The sequence below is a fragment of the Spodoptera frugiperda genome, chromosome 7, assembly GCF_023101765.2.
Source record: "Spodoptera frugiperda isolate SF20-4 chromosome 7, AGI-APGP_CSIRO_Sfru_2.0, whole genome shotgun sequence".
NCBI lineage: Eukaryota > Metazoa > Arthropoda > Insecta > Lepidoptera > Noctuidae > Spodoptera > Spodoptera frugiperda.
The window spans coordinates 4791822-4816095 of NC_064218.1; the positions used below are offsets into that span (position 1 = coordinate 4791822).

At 35.0% G+C, this 24274-nt stretch overlaps 1 protein-coding gene across 1 annotated transcript in view; it reads left to right on the plus strand.

Annotated features, from left to right (window-relative positions):
* The first annotated feature begins 544 nt into the window (after window positions 1-544).
* Window positions 545-24274, plus strand: part of LOC118266407 (G-protein coupled receptor dmsr-1) — a 64095-nt gene continuing 40365 nt past the window's right edge. The window contains exon 1 of the mRNA XM_035579854.2: window positions 545-693. The gene's annotated coding sequence lies outside the window, so the exon portion shown is untranslated. The remainder of the gene's footprint in view (window positions 694-24274) is intronic.

Genomic DNA, 24274 nt, shown 5'->3' on the forward strand with positions numbered 1-24274 from the left:
GAAAGTAAAATGCTACAAAATATACATTTAAATAAAACTTTTTAGTAAAAAGAGGGAAGCCGTATAATTTTATTTACCGCTTCCATTTACATCAGGCAATATTTCTAAAACCTTCTCCTAATTCTGAAAAATACTATGCTGAAAACTTCATCAAAATCGGTTCAGCTAAACGCGAGACAATTGCGAACAAACATACATACATACAAACAGGTCAAACTGAGAACCTCCTTTTTTTGAAGTCTATTAAATGGATTCAACAAATACAAAAAAAATCGTTTTCGTTTTGGAACACAGTCACGCTAATCTATTTGTTAGTTAGCATAATTTCATTACTCAAGACCGCAGTTGCAATCTAATACATAGGCATAGCTAATAGAACAACACAGTGGATTTCCATTGTACATTATAGTGTCAACGATAGGATATCACGGATAGGCTTTCATCGGAGCTTGTTACAAAGCTATCGAAGATAAAGTACCGATAAAGATGGTTTCAAGTTCCGAGGCTGTAGCAAGGCGCGATACACAGTCAGTATTCTGTGACGCGTTGCCGCGACCGACCGCGGATACTCACACCGCGCGTTCACGATAAAACATTTGAAAAAATATCGTGTCTCCAATCTGTATACGCAAATATACAAATAAAAATAATCTCACTGTTTGTTCTGATATAAAGTGTTTGTTAACAAATACTGTAAGTACTTAGTTTTTTTTTCTTTTATTATCTGTGCTAATTAATTGTTTTGTAAACATTGAATTTCGCGGTCTTGTCTTTTTTTTCGTGGTTTAGTTTTTATTTTTTGCGTGTGTGTGAGGTTGTTAGTGAACATTCTTGATAGTTGAAAAGTATTAAATGTGAAAGGATGCCAAGTTCGATAATATTGGAATGCTTCGGTAAAAGAAGTGATTTAAGTACCAAGTTCCATACACAGACCTCAGTTAAAAATGATATAACAAGTTGGCAAGTTTTCACACACTTTGTTATAAACCTACTAAACGCAATGAGTCAAGTATATAATTTTCTATTAAAACTTGCCAAGTTATATCATTTTTAACTGAGGTCTGTGTATGGAACTTGGTACTTATTTAGATCTCACTTCTTTTAGCATTCCAATATTATCGAACTTGGCATCCTTTATTGGGTGGGATTTCATTTATTTTTGTAAGGAATGTTTTTTCTTATTTTACTTTACTTTGACTAAATACAAACCTTCGTACGTTTTAGGTCGGTACGACCATTGGAAGATATAATATAAATTTTTTGTTTTAGTTTTAGGGGTATGAATTTACACCTTCATTATTTTTAAAACCGACTCACACTTGGCCATTTTCAGATTTTTTCCTTTACCTTGACCTAAAGACCTACCTCCATGCCAAATTTCAAGTCAATACGACCATTAGTGGTCTAGGTTTTTGATGAGTGAGTCAGTCAGTGAGTGTATAGTAAAAATAATTTTCTGACGTCAATATCTCAAGACCTACAATAGGTACATTAATGAAATTTTGTATAGATAAGTAAGTAGATCTCGACAGATACTAGAAATTTCATATGCGTAGATAAAATAATTTTGAGTTATAGGTGGGTCGAACTTGGCCCGAAATGGTTCGTGTAATATAACCCACGGCCGGTGTTCGGTTTTTTTGCTCGAACTTGGCGGACACACTGCCGTGTGTCTAGATTATGAATAGTTTTTTATTTAGTTTTCAGATATTTTAAATTTTAGTTAGTTATAGTCATAGTAATTTAATCGGTTATTTTTTGCAATAAAACAGGTAAAAAAAGAACACTATGTTCTTTTTTAAGCTATACAATTTACTTATTTCTTTTTTATCGTTTAGTGTACAATTACGGCACGGTGACTATCATAATAGTTTATTTTTGTCTAAAACTTTTGAATAGGCATTTACACTTATCTTTTTTCATTCTAATACAAGGTGTGTTACAATTTTTAAAGAAACATTTTTGCGAATATGAAGAAAATGTAATGACGAACACTTTGTAGAATAAATATACGAAACAGACATACGTTTTACAATAAACAATGCCTTCTATTCATAAAAAAACTACGTTTTAGTTTGAGCTCGTAAATTCGTAAATAAATGGCATGTACTATCCGGTACCAGTTCGCCTTCGATTTTTAAAACAGAATAGATTTAAAAAAATATAATTCATGTAATTATCATTTTAAAAAGCGAACATTTTTTTTAATTCTTTTGTGCCAGTGTAACATTTTGGCAAACGTATTTTAAATTATTGTTAAAAGTATTTTTAATAGTCTGTGATGTATTTGTATAATATGTAAGAGAACATGTATTGTGACAGTCGCCATAATAATCTATAATAGGTGTTAATTGATTTATATAAAACATTTATACTTAGGTACATTATTCATGACAGTGATAGACAGACAGACAAATACAAATGGTGTCTTTCCATTTATCATGTCTATCTAGTATGTTAATCTATACTCTAGACTTCAAGGGTGGAAAACCACCACAGATGTGCTATGCTACGTTGATGTGTTTGGCTTCTACCAATGTTATTTATTGGTATACATAAATTAGCACCGGTGGAAACGGACTCAGCTAAGCTATGAATTTTATATGGAAAGATGTGTACTATGGATGCGTGCTATGGAGGTGTGCTACAGTTGGTTTCCCTTCTATCGATACATGACAATATCGAGCTGCGCCCTTCCTCGCACAGCTACTTTACGGCAGCGCATCTTCGTAGCACATCTTCCTCGCACAGCTACATAGTTTAGTTTCAATTACGGTCACATTTGTCAGCAGTTTATCTATTAATACATAGCACATCTCTTGTGGAAAAGCACCTTATACTAAAATGTTACAAATGAGACGTTTATTTTATCCACTTATTTCTAATGGTATAAAACCTTTTCAAGGTTGTTTGCGGTCAATAACTCAGTACATTGTATTCTAATAAGTCTTTTCATAATTGATAATTAATTTTATCTTAGACGGACTCTTGTATTGATAATTGTCTTCTGGGCATTGACTTACAAATATTGTTTGAATATCTAGGTACTATGGTTTAGTATTACAATAAGACTAGGCCTTCTGGGAATAATAACCTTAAGATAATACTTGGTTATACTCCAATACCAACACTCATTTCTACGTTTTTTTTTGAGGAGGACATAATATCATCTAACGACTTCTCTTGCCTTGGGCGAGGCACGAGGGAGTGTCTGACTCTTACAGACTAAAAACCCGCCCCGGTAAACCCGCTAGGTAGTCAGCTCCCCGGATTAGGCATTACCCCAACTGGGCCTATCTGTGATGATCTGTTGGCTCTTTGAGGCGAGTGCAGAGCGGTTGGCATCATAAGTCGGAGATCGTATATTAATACGTTCAGGCTTATCAAAGAGCGTTGCTTTTCAGTCTTTAAGGATATGTAATTCCATACGATACCCGCGGGAAGAGATGGGGTGGACAAAAGCGTCATCACATGGCTTTGTTTGCTTGTAAATGAGTGTTGATGCATTTTTCGTAATTGTTTTAGTTAATAACTAACTGCCGTACTCAGATACATTACTTCAATTATTCCTTAGTAACAATTTTGTGTCGAAAACCATTGCTAAGGGTTGGGTTAAGTAACAATTAAATGACTCTGAGTACGGTGGTAAGTGTCAAATTCTAGTTAAATCTCCAATTTATGAACATTTTGAAATTTTCATAATCAAACAAGGGGAAAGTGGGTTAGCGCTGACCAAACTTTGAAAAGAGATTAAAATAATGAGAACTCGTTAATTGTTTATTGTACGTTCAAATTTCAAGGGTCGGCAATATGGTGGAGTTAAATAATTATTAATATTTTAAGCCTTTCGTTCAAAATCTGTAAAATGGCATAAATATTTGAATTGACTGGACGGTTGGCGCTGTAGCTGGGCAGCCGGCTGCCGCGCAACGTGACGCGGGTGCCATTCCCGCACGGAACAACTCTTTGTTGTTCCGTGTCAATAATCCACAGATTGTTGTCCCTGTTTTAGGTGTCATGTGTAGTTGTGTATGAGTATGTGAAATCCACCCACGACACATATGAAAACCCAAGTCTGGGGTAACGTCTAAAAATATTTATTTTGAAATTATGTTAAAGTAAGCTCTGACAAACCTCCATGGTTTGTTAATTTAGGGTATACATATTTTTCTTTTGTTCTATAAATTTTAAAATATTTTATCAAATGGTGTTATTGGAAAGTGTTATTTTCTAACTACCAAGATGATTATTATTTTTGCACATGGCTAACGAAGCAGTGTAGTTATAAAATGAACATAGGTATTTATAAATACCATTTGAACTAAAATATGAAGTAAGAAACTTTGAAACACACTTTATTTGCGTAGGTACAAACTAACACACAAACATTGACACACGTGTAGAGTAATGTAGAGAATATCTACACTATACACAGCAGCCATTTTGGTTTTGTAAATTTATTTTCCTGTATACATAAACTAACTGCCGCACTCAGGGACATTTAATGATTACTTAAACTATTCCTTAGTAACGATTTCGTTCCTGTAACGATTATTAAGGACTGGGTTAAGTAATTATTAAATTACTCTGAGTACGGCAGTTAATCAGTGTGTTGTGAACAAATAAATAAGTTTAAAACCTATATCTTTTTTGTGACCATAATAGGTGAAATTTCATTATAACTTTCGTGATACATAATAAATTAATTATTATGTTATCGGCTTACTCACGTAACTACGACGTAACAACGTACGCGTAATAGCGCGATAATCGCCGCGTCGTGTGTCGCGGAATGCTGCTCATGAATATGAGCCTCTAGCTTGGCTTGAAACTAGTCTAGTACCTCGTCAAACAGTTACGTGAGTTAGTCGATAACATAATAATTATTTTTTGGTGAAAACGGAGACATTTTGAGTTTTTTTTTAATCACTGAAACTGCTCTTATTGTTCTTCTAAATATGACTGAAGTCTGCATCCCCCATTGCGCTGGGATCTGTCAAATCAAATCAAATCACTTTAATGCATCCATAGTGTACAATGTGGTCTTCAATTTTATATAGTAATATGTTTCAATTCAACTATGGGCCCTATTGGGATATAAAGTAGATACATTGTTTTATATCTGGGATATGTATAGTGGTATACAATTACATATATGTTGTTACTATACACATGCAGGTGTTCGTAATGAAGTCTTTTACGGCTTTCAGTCACATTCTTCTGATTTCCCTCGAGTGAGTTTTACGAGTTATTTTAATTAAGAGATATAAAGCAACACCGATGTTCTCTAAGGATAAAACCCTTAAAAGTAGTTTAAACTTTAAACTGTTTCAATATCAAATTAATTATTAAGTTATCGGCTTACTCACGTAACTGTTTGACGAGGAACTCGACTAGTTTCAAGCCATGCTAGAGGCTCATATTAATGAGTATCATTTCGCGACAATCGCCGCGTCGTAAGCCGAGAACATAATAATTAATTTAGTATCTCTCACGAAAGTTAATATAAAATTGTATGTTTCAATATCGATGGGAACTTCTTTTAATTGCCACGTTGGGGCAGTCGACACAACTTCACTTTGGTGTTGAGGAGTTAGGCATTCAGTTCCTGCGTTGGGTGATGCATTATTGAGCTTGTTTTTCGAGAAAAACAATTTAAATAAGTATTTCGAGTTCCATGTTCCTTGTTACTATGACCGATTGTCTATGTGCGACTTCTGTCATCTGTAATTTGACATGGAGTCATCACACTATAATAACATTAAAGCCAGAGTATATTCTACTAATACACCTATGCCTATATGTATATAGTATGATGTTATGTTTCGTTTAGCAGCAGTTGTGCAGCTTAATTTAATTACTATGTTGATGGTGATAGAAGGAAGATGAGAGGTGAATATACATTGCGCGTTAACTGAAGTACGATGGTTTGTACACACACTTGTGACCGGCAATGTATGAGAAACAAAGGCTTAACTTACATGAAGGCATAGGAAATTTCTATTTTATTATTGCTAGCTAAATTTCAATATACGCCCTGAGGTTTAGGGTGCTTGCTTCTCATTTATAAGGGCGTTGGAAATATACCAACGGCAAGTACCAATATGACTTTTTCCAAGTTACCTAAATGCATTTTCTACGATTATTTACGGTTTTTTTAAATATGTTGCGCCACTACAACATTTAAGGAATGTATTTAACTTTGATTTTCAGCTGAAAAATGTGTTTTCAATAACGATAAATCGAAACTGTACCTGCCGAAAATATTTTTAGCATGGTTACGTGAGCTTAAAAAGAAAAAATAGAGAGAAGGCTCCCCCGGCTCTAACTGAAACTGTATCTACGGAAGAGAGGTGCTGGTGTTGAAACTTTACACCTTCTTTTTTTATGTACATATATTTCGGACATTGGAGAGGAAAATTACTATCGAAGAAATACTTGAATGGTTCATGTGTCATAATCATTACTATGTAAAAATCAACGGAGAATCTTCTTCATTCAATGGATTTTGGATTTTATTACAAAACAATAGAAGTTAAATATATGTTTTTAAACTGACATCTTCACTAACACTAACATTAGAACTTAAGACGGGATATTTACCATGTTTATTTATGTCTATGAGTTTCCGACATTTCGGCACTGTTGCAAGCGCAATAAATCGACACAATTACGCTTATATACGGCTAACTTGCGCTAAATCAAAAAATAGAAATAATTAAGGAAATATAAATATGAGATATTACAATGAATAAATTAACTATTAAGCATACCAAATTTCAAAAAAATATCTTAATAATGTAAAAGTTATCACGTTTTTCCCTTTAAACGCTTTTTCGAGTTAGCGTAGTATAAATTGCTGGTGTCGAAATAAATATGGTAAATATCCCGTCTTAAGTTTTAATGTTACTACTGCTGCTACTAGTCAACTGTACATTAACCACATTAGATATTCCACTACATTTTACCATATATCTTAGTCAGTACAGAGACAAGCTTCTAGTAACAGGCCTTGAGAGAAAGGGCCCAAGACAACAAGATATACTACCCGAGTCGCCTGTCCCGTCCGATACGCACGTTTCTCGATCATGTCCTCAAAGCTCACTGTAGCTACTTCTAAATATATTTCGAGACAAGCTTCCTTCATTGTTGCATAATAAATTGTAAGATGGTTCTCTATTGGGAGATATTTGTTCCTTATTATGGGACTGTTGCTAGTGAAATTTGTTGCGAAGGATTATTGCGTGTATGTTGAGCGTATAGTCTTCTTTGTAATTTATTTATTTACTAGCTGACCTGGCAAACTTCGTACCGCCTCTAACATATTTGTTTCTCAATTTTTAAACCTTTCTGGACTTCCACAAATAATTCAAGGCCAAAATTTTTTAAATCGGTCGAGCTTTTCTCTAGTTTTAGCGAGACTAACGAACAGCAATTGATTTTTATATATAGAGATTATTTATTTGGACAACTAGTTGTTACATTATCTAAACACTAATGTGATAATTAATTTAAATGCACAACAATTTAAAGTGTCACAAGCACTGTAAGACAACATAACGATGAAAAAGTTTTGTCAGAAGTCGGATGATTTTTTTTTTTGTTTTTGTTTTTTTTAAATAACGTTGCCCCACACTAGGATTTTCTCCTGTGTCGTGGGTGCGTTTACAAACATACAAGTTCACATGCACATGACACCCAGACACGAAACAACAATTTGTGGATCACACAAAGAGTTGCTCCGTGCGGGAATCGAACCCGCTACCCGTTGCGCGGCAGCCAGTTGCCCAGCCACCGCACCAACCGTGCAGTCAATTTTGATGTAGTGGTTTTTTACTTATATGCTTCCTGAAGTCCTTAATGCATAAAGTCCTCAAAATCCGTGCCTTAAAACTAAATCAAAACAATTCGAATTAACAGAGGAAGCATAAAATACAAGGAAGGAAAGGAAGCGAGTAACAGACGAATTACCGTTTAGCAAGTAGATACGAAATACACGATAGATGAAGTATGTGAGATGATTAGATGAAGTATGTAAGATGATTAATGTGTTGTCGTAATGAAGATACGTGGCATTAATTTTAAATGTCATATGCTGGGAGGGTGGAACATAAATGTAGAAAATAATTGGTATTTGTTGTCTATAATTGAGATATTCCACATGAGTGTATGTGATTGCCACGGTGTCTCTTTCATAATTTGACTGCACAGTTGGCGCGGTGGTTGGGAATTGGCTGCCGTGCAACGTGCAACGGCTTTGATTCTCGCATGGAGCAACTGTTTGTGTGACCCTCAAATTATCGTTCCGGGTCTGGGAGTCATTTGCAAGTGAATTTGTGTGTTTGTAAATATAGCCATAATTTACAAACACACAAAGATACAGGAGAAATAATAGTATACGGCAACGATTTAAAAATAATTGTCAGTGATGTCAGCACAACTATTCCATCTTCTGTTATTTTCAACTATCCGACTATCCTTTTTTTTATGAAACACGCCGGTAATCGAGCAGACGTATTACCTGATGGTAAGCAATCGCCGCCGCCCATGGACGCTTGAAACACCAGAGGCGTTACAAATGCGTTGTCGGCTTTTTGGAAGTTAGGAATCTAAGGGTAGTTGTTCGGGAATCGGGGATGGGGAAGATTGGGAAGGGGGGAACTGGGCCTCCGGTAACCTCACTCACACAACGAAACACAACGCAAGCGTTGTTTCACGTCGGTTTTCTGTGAGGCCGTGGTATCCTTATTAAAAATCACCATATCGACATCTGGTAATACTTAGTAGGTAGATACGACGCAGTTCCGGAGCTGCAAACTACCTAGCGGGTTACAGGGACTCCGGCTCAAAAAGCAGGATTAGGAACGGGGTAGTTTTTAGTCAGTAAGAGTCTGACACTCCCTCTCGCTTCGCCCAAGGCGAGAGAAGTCATTGAATAATATTCCCCCTCAAAAAAAAAAAAACCAAGTACGACATAGTTATTCTTCCCCAATACCTCTAAGCTTCAGATACCGCTAAGTATCACCTTGGAAGTATTTTGTAAGTAAATAAGTAGAGGTAGGTTTATATCGGAATATTTGTTGGAAATAGAAAGCCCTTGGGAATAGCACCGGCTGCAGTGGCATTGATAACGAACTTGGATCTGTCCACACTATAGCGACGTTTCATGTAGATAGTAGGTAGGTAGGTAGGTATGTTTTCCATAGTACGAGTATTATACGATACAGAGACACAGTATTATAGATTTCGTGGAAAACGTATTTTTATTCAGTTTTATTTTTGTTTAAGTAAAGCTGTTATTTTAATGCTTCTCTTGAATGAGCGTGTGGGTTCCTGAAACCTAACTACGGCAAAGTACCAATGTGACTTTTTCAGAGTTGTATGTACTTTCTAAGATTATTTAGACACCACTGACTATGACTAACGGTGAAGGAAAGAAAACTTCGTGAGGAAACCTAGGCTTATAATCTCTGATTGTAAATTTGAAATCGCCAATCCGCATTGAGCAAGCGTGGCGATTAATGCTCAAACTTTCCCCTTGTGAGAAGAGGTCTTTGGTCAGCAGTGGCCACTTATAGGCTATTGATAATGATGATGGGTCGTGGAGGTTACATACCTAAGTCCAGTGTAGTATTTACACTCACACATTGGCCTCAGTTTTATATGCTGTTTTACCAGTAGTAATAAAAATTTTTCGAAACTCACTTTAACCTAATCAGATCTCGACTTGCTACTCGACTAGGGACTATTAAATATTCTGTGAAACATTTCTATTACGGTACTTAAAAATTTAATTTGGAACTTGTCGGAATTATGACAATATATAAAGGATTCACTTTAAAATTTTCTGCAGTAGCTACCTACTACCGAAAATTTTAAGTAGAGATGCTTTTTAGTAACTTGTAGGTATACATATAAGGGTGCTTCATGTACCACTATGATAATTGGCTCATATCTTGCCTCTGTTGCAAGAGAAAACAAAAACATTACAGTACGGTATGAAATTATAATAATAATGTTATTATGAATAGTTGTTTCAGTAAGTTCCTTCTACGACTCCTTACGTCTGAGGGCTTATTACGAGTTTGTTTTACGTTACCGCGTTCGGCGCTGTGATTGGCCGACTTCAATGAACGGACCAATCAAGGTGCCGAACGCGGTCTCGTCTCATAACGTAAAGTAAACTCGTATTAAAGCCCCTGGTTTTCTTAGCAATGCTCTGTATATACCTAAAGTAAATCTTGAATATTCATGGTTTTACTTGCTTTCCTTTCCCATATTACCATGTAATGAAAGCCATCAGTGAAATTGAATTTAAATTATTCATGTAAGTGTATAGTGCGAGCCAAATGGCTAATAAAAAGCTCGTTACCACTGCATTATTTAGCTATAGACGTAATGTACTGAGTTTATCGAATAGTTGGTATTATTGATATTCAAATGAAGTTTGTGGGCAGAAGTAATGAGTAGGGTTCGAGAAAATCTGTGCTCTAAGTATATGTCAACTGACTATGCTATTGGTACATGTTCAGAAATCTTGTTAGCTTTTTTATTTGCATGTAGAGTCGACAAATGTTAGTATGTAGTCGACAAAAGTGTTAGGCCATAGTTATGTTAAAATGTTTTTAAGAACATTAGCTTAAGTCCTGTAGTTTAATGATTACTTTTACAACAATAATTTCAGATTTAAAAAGTAAAATAATCGTACACCACACTGCACATATAGCTCACCAAACAGGTAGTTGACTGTACCTCGCTTCTAAATGAAATATTCAAGCTTGCACGTACGCTTGGAAATAGCTCATAGCTCCTGTTTAAAAAGCTAACCTAAACGTGGCTTATAACCTGGAACAGTGTTTCCTAATTATGTTTAAAATGATACAGGGGTTAAAAGTGTTTCCCTGGGGTCAAAAAATTAAAACGGGTGAAACGATGCCGTCTGATGTTTAAAAGGAAATGTGCTCTTTTCTTTATTGTTCTGCTGTGGTTCAGTAATTTTTTCGTGACCCACTTAACACGTGTGTAAAATAATACACGTTTATTGAAGTTGTAAAACACAAAGGTTTTAATGTCTTTGGTATCTTGGTAGTAAGATACGATGATAGATTACTAGCTATTCTTGCACGGTTTCACTCGCTGCTCGGCTCCTATTGGTGTGCGTGATGTTATATCACCTCATAACCTTCATCGATAAATGCACTATTCAACACAAAAATTATTATTCAATTCAGACCAGTAGTTCCGGAGATTAGCGCGATTAAACAAATAAACATAACACGCAAAACAAACAAACTTTTCAGCTTCATATATTAGTTTAGATTTTGATGGCCCCCGTACTTAGTCGCAACGCTGACCTAGCGACGAACGCATTTAAGTTCCCATAGAAACACTTGCAACGAACGTGAAGGAACTTGCAGTACAAACTAGTAAATAAAATGGAAATAACGCGGAACTATTTTTCATCGAGCTCCAACTACGAGTATGACTCATGTATGGTATAAATATTACACGAGGTACGAGGTACGGGCGATGCTCGATGCGTTTTATTAGCTAAGAATGCTGTATTAAATCGTGCGGATGTCTTAGCGTGTGGGGGTAAAGAATTTTATTTTATTTCGTATTGTAATCTTGTTTGCTTTTTAGTATCGAGGTTAGAAAGGTTTGTGATAAGTATAGAATCATTTTATCAATTATAAATCGTATGTAATACAAAGAAAGACTCATATAATTATTAGGTTAAAACTAGGTATAGGTAAGTTAAAAGTTATTCTTCTATGTTAACATTTTGCAACAAAGAGTATTAATACGTTGCTCCATATTAGGACTTTCTCCTGTGTCGGGTCCTAAAACATACAAGTTCGCATACACATGACACCCAGACCCGAAATAATAATTTGTGGAGACACACAAAGACTACTCTTTACGGGAATCGGACCCACTACACGTTGCTCGGCAGCCGGTTGCCCAACCACCGCGTCAACCGTGCAGTCGAGTATACATATAATGAAGTATTATTAAAATTGTAGGATTATTATTTGTATAACTGGCTTAGCGATCTAGCTTATTCATACAATAATAATGCTGACAGTTATCCGATAGTATGAGTACTTAAATTGGTAGCAAAGGTTAACAGGTTATCGTTAGAACTACTAGAAGAACTATGAGATAATTATTCATAGGATGACATAAGACATAGGATATAATAGTATGCCATTGTGCTACGTCCAGTAGCATGGGTCAATATTATTTTGGAAAAGTACCACAGAAAAAAGACACGGGTTCATTTTCAAGACTTACTAGACAGAGTTGTCTTATAACGTCGACCCATTAAATGTAAAAAAATAAAAAAAATATCATAATAATATGTGATAAAAATGACTTAGAAATAATGTAGGTAGGTAACACTAACGGATGTTAGTGGATATAAGGATTTATAATAAGCATGCTTACATTTCCAACAATTACTCTCGTTACTTATCACTTCCATAAAAATACGTCGAATAGGATAAGTATTCTGTGTTATTTTTACATGCATACATAACCTCACACCTGTCTCCTACGGGGTAGACAAATACAATGAAAAGCCAATTGCTACAATATTACATACCTCTTTCGTTTGATGGACAGTCATCAGTATTTTCATGCATGTTCGTCGGTTTTTTTTTGTAGTTGGATTAAGGTGGTAACAAGTTTTCTTACAAGTTATATATGTATTAAGTAACGCAAACAGCTATGTATCTGAGTATTAACGCATTGCATGCTGACCTCTGACCATCCACAGATCATCAGATAGATAACCAGTACTGCTCACACCGTTGTACCCTTAAATTAACTTGTAAACACAGCTAGCACGTTATCTGATTGATCGTTTGCATACAAATTACATATTATTACCTAAGCTACATACAACTGCCAAAGCTAATATGAAGGACTGGCTTCCTAATTATCTACACATTGGTATTTATTTTATATCTATGTTGTCTATAGAAAACTATGGGTAAAAGTTACCAATTTGATACGAAAATTATACTTACTCAACTAGAGGAGTTATTTGCTAAGAAAAAGTTATTGAAAGGAAAGTCTTCATTATCAGTTATCGAGACATGTTAGTAAGAAAAAAACATTTTGTTTGAAATTATTTGCATCATAACTTTAATGATCACATTTGCAGAACTATCTATTATCTGAATTGTCATACCTGTAACAATCATAATTATGTGAATAATAAATGACGTTTTAAAACGTTGCCCCACACATGTTTACAAACACACAAGTACATATACACATGACACAAAAATTTATGAATCACACAAAGAGTTGTTTCGTGCAGTCAAATTCAAATTTCATATTTCATATTTATTTAATACCAGAGATTAACGCTTCAAACAATCACGTTTTAAACATCCAAAATGTAAAACAAAACTAAATTTAGATCTCATAGAATATTTAGGCTAAATAAAAATAGAAAAACTGAAACAAAATACAGGTTTTTATGTCCCAACGGATCTTTTTACACATGGCTTAATGTAATTCGAAACTAACGAATGGATTTGTTCAAACAACATTTTGTTGGGCCACTCAAATGTTAGCGGGGAAATAGTGAAGCTTGTTTTCCTTATAATTAGTTAAACTAACATCAATGTTTGTTATTAAACGTATAATGTTACTGAGGCTACTGATGCATAGCTACAGTGCAAACCATACATTACAGTACATTAAAATCTCCCGATCAATTTCGATCACGATGACTAGTCTGTCTAATTAGACTAGCCTACTACACAAGATATATTATAGTGCACAAGTGTGTGCGCAAGCACAGGTGTACTCTCTGTTCCCTCACTCTGTAAACCCGATGGAACGGCAGACCGACATGACCGGAGAAAGGTCAGGCGCGGGACCAACGGTTCTATGTGCTTTCCGAGGCACAAAGGTGAAAAGCCGTCGAATGGTCTAATAATGGTCACTTTACTTAAAGAATGCCATTATCACTTTTTGACTGCTATAGGAATTGAACCCACAACACGTTGCACAGCATCCGGACACCCAACTACTGGGGCATGTAGAATGAACTTTTAGAAGCTAAATCTAGAGACACTTTTAAAAGCTTAGCTGAATATTACCAATTTTTGAGACCAACGGATCGAATCTGCGAGCTTGCATAAGATTTTAATATACACAATAGAGATTAGGTTTCGCTCAGATCGATTATGTAAAGCTCAGAGGAGCTGGAGAGCCAGGTTGGAGATTGCTTTTCTTTTTTTTTAAATGCGTTGCCCCACACTAGGATTTTCTCCTGTGTCGTGGGTGCGTTTAGAAACATACAAGTGCACATGCACACAACACCCAGACCCGAAACAACAATCTACAAATTGCTGTTAAAAGGTTCAGGATGTTCAGTCAAGTATTGTTTTTGCATCTACTTATATCGGTTTGTTAATTTCACTCCAATACAACAATTACAAAATTTATCTTTATGTAAACAGTTTTGCATAAATAAATAAATGCAAATGGCGGAAATGAGTCCATTGTTATTATATTACGTGTATTTTGGATTTATTTATGCAGCTTTTACAGTGTAGGATGGTTCACCTAACATAAATAGGTATACCAACCTCACTATCGATTCAATTTAGTATTTTTCTATTATAAAAGTTTTCAGCCGAGGTATTCCTCGAAGCGCAACTGTTTTGAAGCGCACCTCTCCAAGCGCACCTATTTTATTCCTCGAAGCGCACCCGTTAGTTGCGCTTCAAGGAACTATTAAAAATATTAATTTTTATTTCCTCGAAGCGCACCTATGTTTTATTTTCGACTAGAGAGGGGATGCTAACTGAAACTATCGATTATAAGATATCGATAATCTGATACACGTAGCGCTATCTATGAGCTAATAAGGTTAAACCTTTAAAAATAGTTTCTTGTCGATGTATGACATCGCAAAATGAAATGTTCCGCTTGAAACCGCCAATCAACGACTATTATTCGTTTTTTTTTTTTTTTTTATAAAAACTTTGCCCCTCATTAGGATTTTCTCCTGTGTCGTGGGTGCGTTTACAAACATACAAGTTCACATACACATCACGCCCAGACCCGGAACAACAATCTGTGGATCTCACAAAGAGTTGTTCCGTGCGGGAATAGAACCCGCGACACGTTGCACGGCAGCCAGTTGCCCAGCCACCGCGCCAACCGTGCAGTCGAAAAGTTATTTTATACAATATTCAAGAACTCTGTACTCGTCGACCATAGATTGTATTTTTTTTTTAATAATGTTCCTAATGAGTGGACAAAGACCTCAACCGAAAGTATTAGTATAATACGTATAATTATTATTACTTACTTGAACATCTGTTGGACATTTCCCAAACAAACGACAGTCCAGTTTTTACCCGACTGCGCCAGAAAGGAGGGTTATGTATTTCGAGAGTATGTATGTATGTATGTATAATTGTTTGGCACGCTCTGCAGTGGGTGTCACTCTCACAGTAAATACGAATCAAACGACACCTCTCAAGCCAAAATCCATCGAGTCGTTTAGGCTAGAGAGTGAGCAATATTCGAATTTGGCGCCAAAAATCCGCCATTTTGTTTTTTTAAACATTTTGATATATCCAGTGTCACTCTCACAGTAAATACGAATCTAATGACACCTCTCAAGTCAAAATCCATCAAGCCGTTTAGGCTGCAGGGCGTGCCAAACAATTATACATACATACATACTTATATACATACATACTTACATACATACAATGACATACATACAAACATACTCTCGAAAAAACATACTCCTCCTTCTGGCGCAGTCGGGTAAAAAACCCGACTGCGCGACTGGACAGTCACTAAGTCTTTATATTTAGAATGGATCCCGACTGTTTCAATTTTACGATGACTTTCTTGTTATAGGGTTTTTTCATTTTCATATTATAAAGAAACGCAGTCGGGTCTTTGTCCACTCATTAGGATCATTATAAAAAAAAATAACAATCTATGGTCGACGAGTACAGAGTTCTTGAATATTGTATAAAATAACTAATAAAAGTCGTTGATTGGCGGTTTCAAGCGGAACATTTCATTTTGCGATGTCATACATCAACAAGAAACTATTTTAAAGGTTTAACCTTATTTGCTCATAGATAACGCTACGTGTATCAGATTATCGATATCTTATTATCGATAGTTTCAGTTAGCATCCCCTATCTAGTCGAAAATAAAACATAGGTGCGCTTCGAGGAAATTAAAATTAATATTTTTAATAGTTCCTTGAAGCGCAACTAACGGGTGCGCTTCGAGGAATAAAATAGGTGCGCTTGGAGAGGTGCGCTTCAAAACAGTTGCGCTTCGAGGAATACCTCCTTCAGCCTACACTAAGATTAATTATCTCATATACCTTTAATAAAGATAGATGTGAAGAAGTTGGTATAATAGCGTGGGTGTATTGCGGTATAACTTTTAACAAATATCAAATATCATAGGTAAATGTCAATGGGGTCATTAGCCAATATGTCTAGATAAATGGTGCTTGGTATAATCTGCGGACTACCTACCTACGCAGGAGTAGGAACGGGGTGATGTTTTAGTCAGTAAGAGTCTGACACTCCCTCTCGCCTCGCCCAAGGCGGGAGAAGTCATTGGATGATTTTACGTTTGATTTTACCTGGATGATTTATTTATAGTATTTAATGTTTTAGTATAGTATTATTGTATTAATATGGGCCTTTGTTACCTGATTTAAATGAATAAATAAAAATGCCCCATAAAAAAGTATAACCTAAGAAGTTTTCGTTTAAAGACCCCCCACCTATTCTTACACGGCTAAACAGTACGTTAGATATTTTGTAAGTAACAGCTGTTACTTCAATTCTTCTTTTTACAACATCAGTAAATAGTTCTGTCAGTAGTACAACATCACTAAGATGTTTCTCAGTTCGTTCCACAACCGACTTTGTTTTAATAACACGAACCATCTGCGGTTCGTTGATGCTTAGATGAAAGACAATGACGGAATAATCCTTTTGTTTTTGCTCATTTATTTTGAAGTTTCTTCTATTTAGAAATTCCTTGGCTATTGAAATCGTTTGTGTTATGTATGGTTGTCGATCTGTAGTCTTTTATACTTTGATCGTTATGTTAGCGTGCTGCCTGCAGTACTGGTAGTGTGATTACAAGATGCATTAGAATTAGTTTGAAGATTTCGTTGCTGCTTAGTCGAGAATTTATGGTTTTAAGATATCAACAACAAATCAAACAAATCTATGAAATATCCAGATATCAACCCTTATTATGCTCAAAGGACCTATTCTTTTCCATTTTAATATCTGTTGTTATTATTAAATTCCCTATTTATTGCGTACAATGCAGAATCAAAACAACTGCACCAATCTACTCTATTATGTGCAAATGATAGTGATGATGATTATGGTTATCGGTTGTAGCTCAAAAATAAGTTTGTAGAATAACATTCTACTTTATTTTTGGTTGAAGACGAGATATGTCCTTGAGCTAGAACTCTATGTACCAAATTACTTCTCCATACCTCCAAAATTGAATCAGTACAACGTTACCTGACTGAAAATGCTCTGTATGATTAATAATTGAATTTCGTAGAATTAGCAACAGCCTCTAATGCATTGTTTCAAAGTGCAAAGAGATTGTAAGTAGCTTTTAGTCGCAGCCCTGAACAGCCATAAAGTGAAGCCCTTAAAGAAAATTACCTTTTGTTCATTGTGCCAAGCTTTTTGTCCCCAATGGGTATGTTGGTGGAAAGTAGCGTTTTAGAAAATAAGACATTTTAGTTTAGTATTCTTGTTTATTCTGTCTATATTTAGGTTATTAAAACTGATTGTTTATTGCAAGCAAGGCCAAGTGTGCTGTTGTAGGATCGATTAAGGAACTACACATTTGACAAAAATTGGTAGGGCTTTCTGATATTCAGAATTATCAGAGTATATTAGCGGTTTTTATATATGAACTGTTTTGGGTGGTCTCCATTCTAAACACGATAACTCGTGGTCGATAGTCATGCTTAGTATCTTCATCTAACGGGATTACCACCGCCAAAGAAGGCAGAAGTCATTGGCTGATTTTCCGCCCTTAAAAAAAACCTGCCCCCTACTAGTAGAGAAAATTATAAGCTCTCTTACAAAATTCACAATCAGACTTCGACAAGAACAGACAAGGAGTCTTGTTTTAAGAAAAACAATTAATAAAATATTCTGCGTCGATATATCTCTTAAATTTTAAATAAACTTATATTTTATATCTTAATCACCGTTTTCGCCATCAATATATCAACGGGAATCCATCCACGATGACGATATATTATATAGCAGAACATACAATACTCGTATGAAAATTGCTTGCCATAAATAAAATTAATTTGGGACACCGGCGTGGCGTCTGATATTTTAATAATAACAATGTTTTACCAAGAGCAAATTAGCATCGTTCGTACCTATATATTTGTTGCCATTTTGACCTCAGCTGGATATATGTACGGTAGGTATTATATTAGTATTTATTAAGCGATGCCAGGTGTATGATTACGTGGGTCAATATTAAGATATATATTATGCAAATTATGTCCATTAGCGCCGTCAAATAAAACGTTATGTCGCTACTAATGGCTACTATTAGAATGATAAAGTTCATCGTCCACTTCATTGGTGGTGGGATTTAAATATAATTATTTTTGTTTTATTTATTTTGATGATTTGAGCTCATGGTTTTGTTGTCCTAGAAAAAGTAGTGTTGTTTTTTTCTACCTATTTATTTTGGTACTGTGATAGTAACTACATATTATACATTTGAAATGGAATTAAATGAAGTCCACAGAGAGGCGTCTGATCAAGAAATCCGTAGAAGAAGCCTATGGGCAGCATGGGATGTCTTGTGGCTGAAATGAGGTTGATAAAAGTAAATATTTTGCTACGGTGTACTTTAATATTAGTAAAGTGTACTTACATATGTTATTAGGAAAAAAACCTCTTCACGTCACAAAAATACCTCGAAACCATCACCGATTCAGCGAAAAAAAATGAAAGCACCAATCTTAAGGGAGATATTTTGGAAACACATTTGAACTTTTCGATAAATAAGTATTAATATTCTTACTCTTCTGGGAATAAAGGAGATATTGTGTTTCATAATCCGTAGAATGTGCTCTATAGAAGATAGAAAGTAGTATATAGTTCAAAGTTGATTTCTTAGTTTTCAGCAATAATGCTGAATAAGTTTTTAAACTGACTTGGTCACTAACACTATTATTAGAACTTATGACGGGATATTTACCATGTTTATTAATTTTGATGAGTTTCCGATATTTCGGCACTGTTGCAAGCGCCATGATCACGGATTAACTCGTTCAGTTAATCCTAATGCTGAATCTTAGTTACCATGTTATATATAATTATGTTTGCGTCAATATAATACAGCCTCTATATAATTGAGTGTTCTCACCTCTAACAATCATTAATCTTAAACGAATGTCCAATAATATGTCTAATAGTGAAATAAAAATACTAGAACAAAATGGATTTTACAACAAAAACACTGCAAAAATAACAATGATAGGTTGACAGAAATTAACGCTAGACATTTGTATTCCATCGGCGTCGGTCGAATAGATTCTGACCTACATTCGGCCGTCTTCGATAATGTATCGACCACTTGTTCCATAGCCCGGATTCGCTTATGTTTTAAAAGGGATGTGGACATTGCGTTGTATTTGTTTATATTGTTATTGGTATTGAATGAAAAGGGTGAACGTGAGTGTCAAAATAATATGTATGTATAATAAGTATAATGGTTAAATACTCAATTTGAAGCCCCTACAAGAATAGTTTTGTTGCTACAAATTCTTTATAAAAGACAGAGATTGAAATATATTTAAGTTCATCTTGAAATTGAGTAGCGATTCAGTATTCGGGCGTAAGCTTCACCTTTCTGTCCTGACTGAATAATTTTTGTAATAAGTAGATGATGGTTTCCTGTGATGCCTGCTGCTAAATACGATTTCTTTGCACAGAAAAAATCGTTGCATGATTCATATTTTTTGTATATAAACATGACACAAAATAAAAGGACTGCAGTGCAAATAACTACTCGTAGCAAGTCTGCTAATATACATATTAAAATCAGATATCCAATATCAAGATATCCTGGAAAAGTTCACTACAAGTACAAGTTTAGAACCTACAGGTTCACTAAACTACACTACCTACAATTGGAATTTTGACATGTAGAGCCCTTAGAATAATACCAATACAATTCAATTTGGAGCAACATATCTTCAGCTGTCGAACGCAGACAAAACTCTAGAGTTATGGATTATCGGATATATTCAGAGAAAATAATCAGAATCCATATCCCGATTATCACAAAGGATCCATTTAAACTTTCTCCGGACTCGAAATTAAATTGGTTTCACTACGAAGTATGTTATTATCGTATGGAGTTATTTCGCAGATGATGTGATCTCAATTTTATTGGCAACTGCAGAAATATATTGGATGTTTCATCAACTGTAGAGTTTTCGATTCGATAAGATTGTAAAGTCAATGTACTAGCTTTACAGTGCACTTTACTAGTTTACTCACAAATGCTGGGCGTCATAAACTTCTAGACAAGGAAGTGAAGTGTGTGAAGTGAAAAATATCATATCACATTAACAGCCTATAAGTGGCCACTGCTGACCAAGGGCCCCTTCTCGCACGGCTTCTCCGTGTTTGAGCATTAATCACCAAACTTGCTCAATGCGGGTTGGCGATTTTAAACTTATAATTAGGAATTATAAACCCAGGTTTCCTCACGATGTTTTCCTTTACCGTTTGTCAGTGGTGTCTAAATAATCTTAGAAAGTACATATAACTTGGAATAAAACACATTGGTACTTGCCGTTGGTAGGTTTCGAACCCACATATATGAAAAGCAGGCTCAAAACTCGGGGCTACCACGACTCCTGAAAAATATATTAGGCAGTATTTTAACCGTAACATTATGGTCAATCACGTGCACCTGGGATGCCTGATACAATACATATTAAGAAACTTACATCTGCTTTTGTTTCTCATTCGTATTGTTCGCTCCTCTGAATATCATGTCATGCACCGTCTCATCCATTACTCTCTTTCATAACTTTCATCTCTTAAAACCTTGACAAACAGTTTCCGCTCAGTTCTTCTGACGCGTCACTGTCAGACATAAACAAACTAAATTGGATATTATGAGAATACAAGCGACCCACCCCAGCTTTGCAATGGTGACATATTATACTTGTATTATACATATAAACCTTCCTCTTGAATCACTCTATCTATTAAAAAAACTGCATCAAAATCCGTTGCGTAATTTTAAAGACATAGGGGCAGAGAGAGCCACTTTATTTGATACTATGTAGTGATTTCCAACAATCCGAGTCGTATGGTAGTCGCCAATAAATCGAAATATACAAACATGGCTGCCATGCTACAACGCGACACGTGACGGCATCATAATACAATATTATGTCTAGAATTTTAATTTTAAAACGCGCGGGTTTCCTCGCGTCTGCTGTAAGACGCGCGATAAATTTAAATTTTATGCATTATATTTGAAGAACATATTTGTTTGCGTGGGTCTGCATTAATGGGTTAAAAGAAAAGGAAAATTCTGTTATTTTTGGTTCCCTAATCCCCATTTGGGTACTTCCTTGATAGAGGGCGTAGTTTCGATCGATGACATAGTGTTATTTATGTGGTTCTAAGAATATAACTGGTGTTGGGAATATGCGGTCATCGATTCGTCTGCCAATTCTTTGAATGTTTATTGGAACGGATAGCCCACGTTCAAAGTGGGTGGTTACGGCGTACGATTTCAGAAAAAAGTAGAATATCCATCTGTAACTAACAATTCTTTGACAAATAAATGTTTAATTTTACGGATTCCAGTGGGCAGTTGAATTAAATAAAATCAGGGCACTGATTTTTCATGTATTTTTGCTAAAATCTAAATTGTTTGGTACAATAAAATTCACTCATCTTGTCTACTTGATGAGGGTTTAATCCCTTTTTTGCTTAAATATTTATACCTGACGAAATAAAAATAAATTCTAGCTTAAAAACTAACCTTTATGCTTCTAGGCAGTTGCAAAAGTATTCTTGGTTTGTTTTGAATACCCACGTTCTTATTAAAAACATATGCATTCTAAGGTATTCGAGTTCTTGTTTTTTGTTCGTAGTATGGAATTGGATTGGTCCCGTCAATAATTTTAAATCTTATGTTAGAAATGATACTCACTGTTTTTATAAACGTGTCAGTAGTTCTATAATCAAAAATTTTTAAGAGGAATGTTACTATTCTTTACCAGTTTCAAGCAGAAGAAAATCATTTGAAAAACGCGGCGATTTAGTGGTTTTAAAGCCATGATTGGTTACAACATGCTATAATAACAAACAATAAAGTATTGCTTGCGTGTTATCGAGTCCTAAGTGAACACCAAGAAATAAATTCCCATAGAAACGGAAAAGACGATAAAGAGGCCGCGTAGGACGGTCCACTGATCCATGATAAAAGAGAACGCGAACAACCTCTCAATACAAAATCCTAGTTTAAAAATAGATCTTATTATAATGTCACTAACAGACATTTTAAATCGAAACGTATTTTATTTAAGTCATATTTTACAGAATAAATTGCTTTTGTGTAATAGGAAAATCCTTTGTTTAGCTAAGTTTTCAATTAAATGTAGAAAAAGGAAAACGCGTAAGTGAACAGTAACCTTAACGTAAGAATAAATTATGCAAATAGGAAAAATAAAAATAGAACCAGAACCGTGATTCAAATTTCGAACACAACACGTGTTCAATTCAAATAAAAAATAATGTTTCTATTTTTTTAGATATATTGTTATCTAAATTAATTAATAATTAATTTTATTGAATACACAATTCAATAAAATACATTAATTTAATTAAGATATAACTTTAATTATAGGAAATTATGTATTCAATAAAATTAATTAATAGTAGTTATAATTATGAATTAATTTTACGATAAGCTGCCTACTCATTTTTCGTCGACAGGTTGACATTATTGAATTGACTTATTAAAATATTTTGAAACAATATTGTCACTTTTAATAGTACAATTTACATAATCCGTACTTAGAAGGGAATAAAATCTCTACGCTTTGCAAACGGGATCGAGTTATAGTTTACCAGAAAGCGCTGAAAATGTGTAGCTCTATAGTCGACTCTAACTAGTCTCTATAAAGTTTTTATAAATAAAATAATAAATATCGTCACGCCTTTTATCCACGAAGGAGTAAGCGAAGGTGCACATTACGGCACGTAATGCCACTGTACAACGTACACCCACTTTTCACAATTTACTCAATACTCAATTTATATTATAAGTCCCATGTAATAGGGGGTGAGTCAATTGACACAAACCGGACACATTTCCAAACTCCGTGCTACTACTAAGAAATTTTCGGAAAATCGAAATTATCCCAGCAATACATTGCCCGACGGGGAACTCGGCCCCGAAACCCTTTGCCCGGCAGTCACATTTGCGATCACTCGGCCAACGAGGCACTCAAGTTTATAAAATTCACAGAACACAGGTAATCGTGGTTGACAACATCCTTATTTGACAAAACAGTGATTCTATTTGTCCTTTTGTTGGTTTACTTGCAGTTGTTGAATTATTCAATATGGCGCATCACAGTTTACTCATCCTTTATTATGATTGATGCGTGAACGACTGACTTTTTCCGAGTCACGCATCCGAACGGCCGGTGGGTCACGATTCTAAGTAATTTCTACCTATTACTTACTTCGACTTACCTACTATTACTTCGACGTATTACGGGTTTTGCCGCGTCATTATTAGTTATTGTGAAAATCACCATTTTGGTTGTGGCATCTTAGAAAAAGCCCGATCAGAAGACGTATCTACATTAAATACACACAATTTGTAACTTTAAAACTTGCAACGAAACTTTCTTATTTCCTACTTTAATAGAGTGATGGTTAATTGTTGTTTCTGAGGATCAGAAGTCTTGGTACGAGTTTGCTTTACGTTTAATGAGATCGAAACGAGACGAAAGTGCGTTCGGCGCTCTGATTTGTTAGTTTATAGAGATTTCGTTAAAAGTAAAACAAACTCGTACTAACGGTTATAGTTCTTAAATTCGATACCCGAAATAAAAAAGTATTCTTAGATTCTTCAATTTTAAACTCAATGATGTGGAATTGGAAGAATGAATGAATGGGAAGTGTACCATCGTATTTTATCT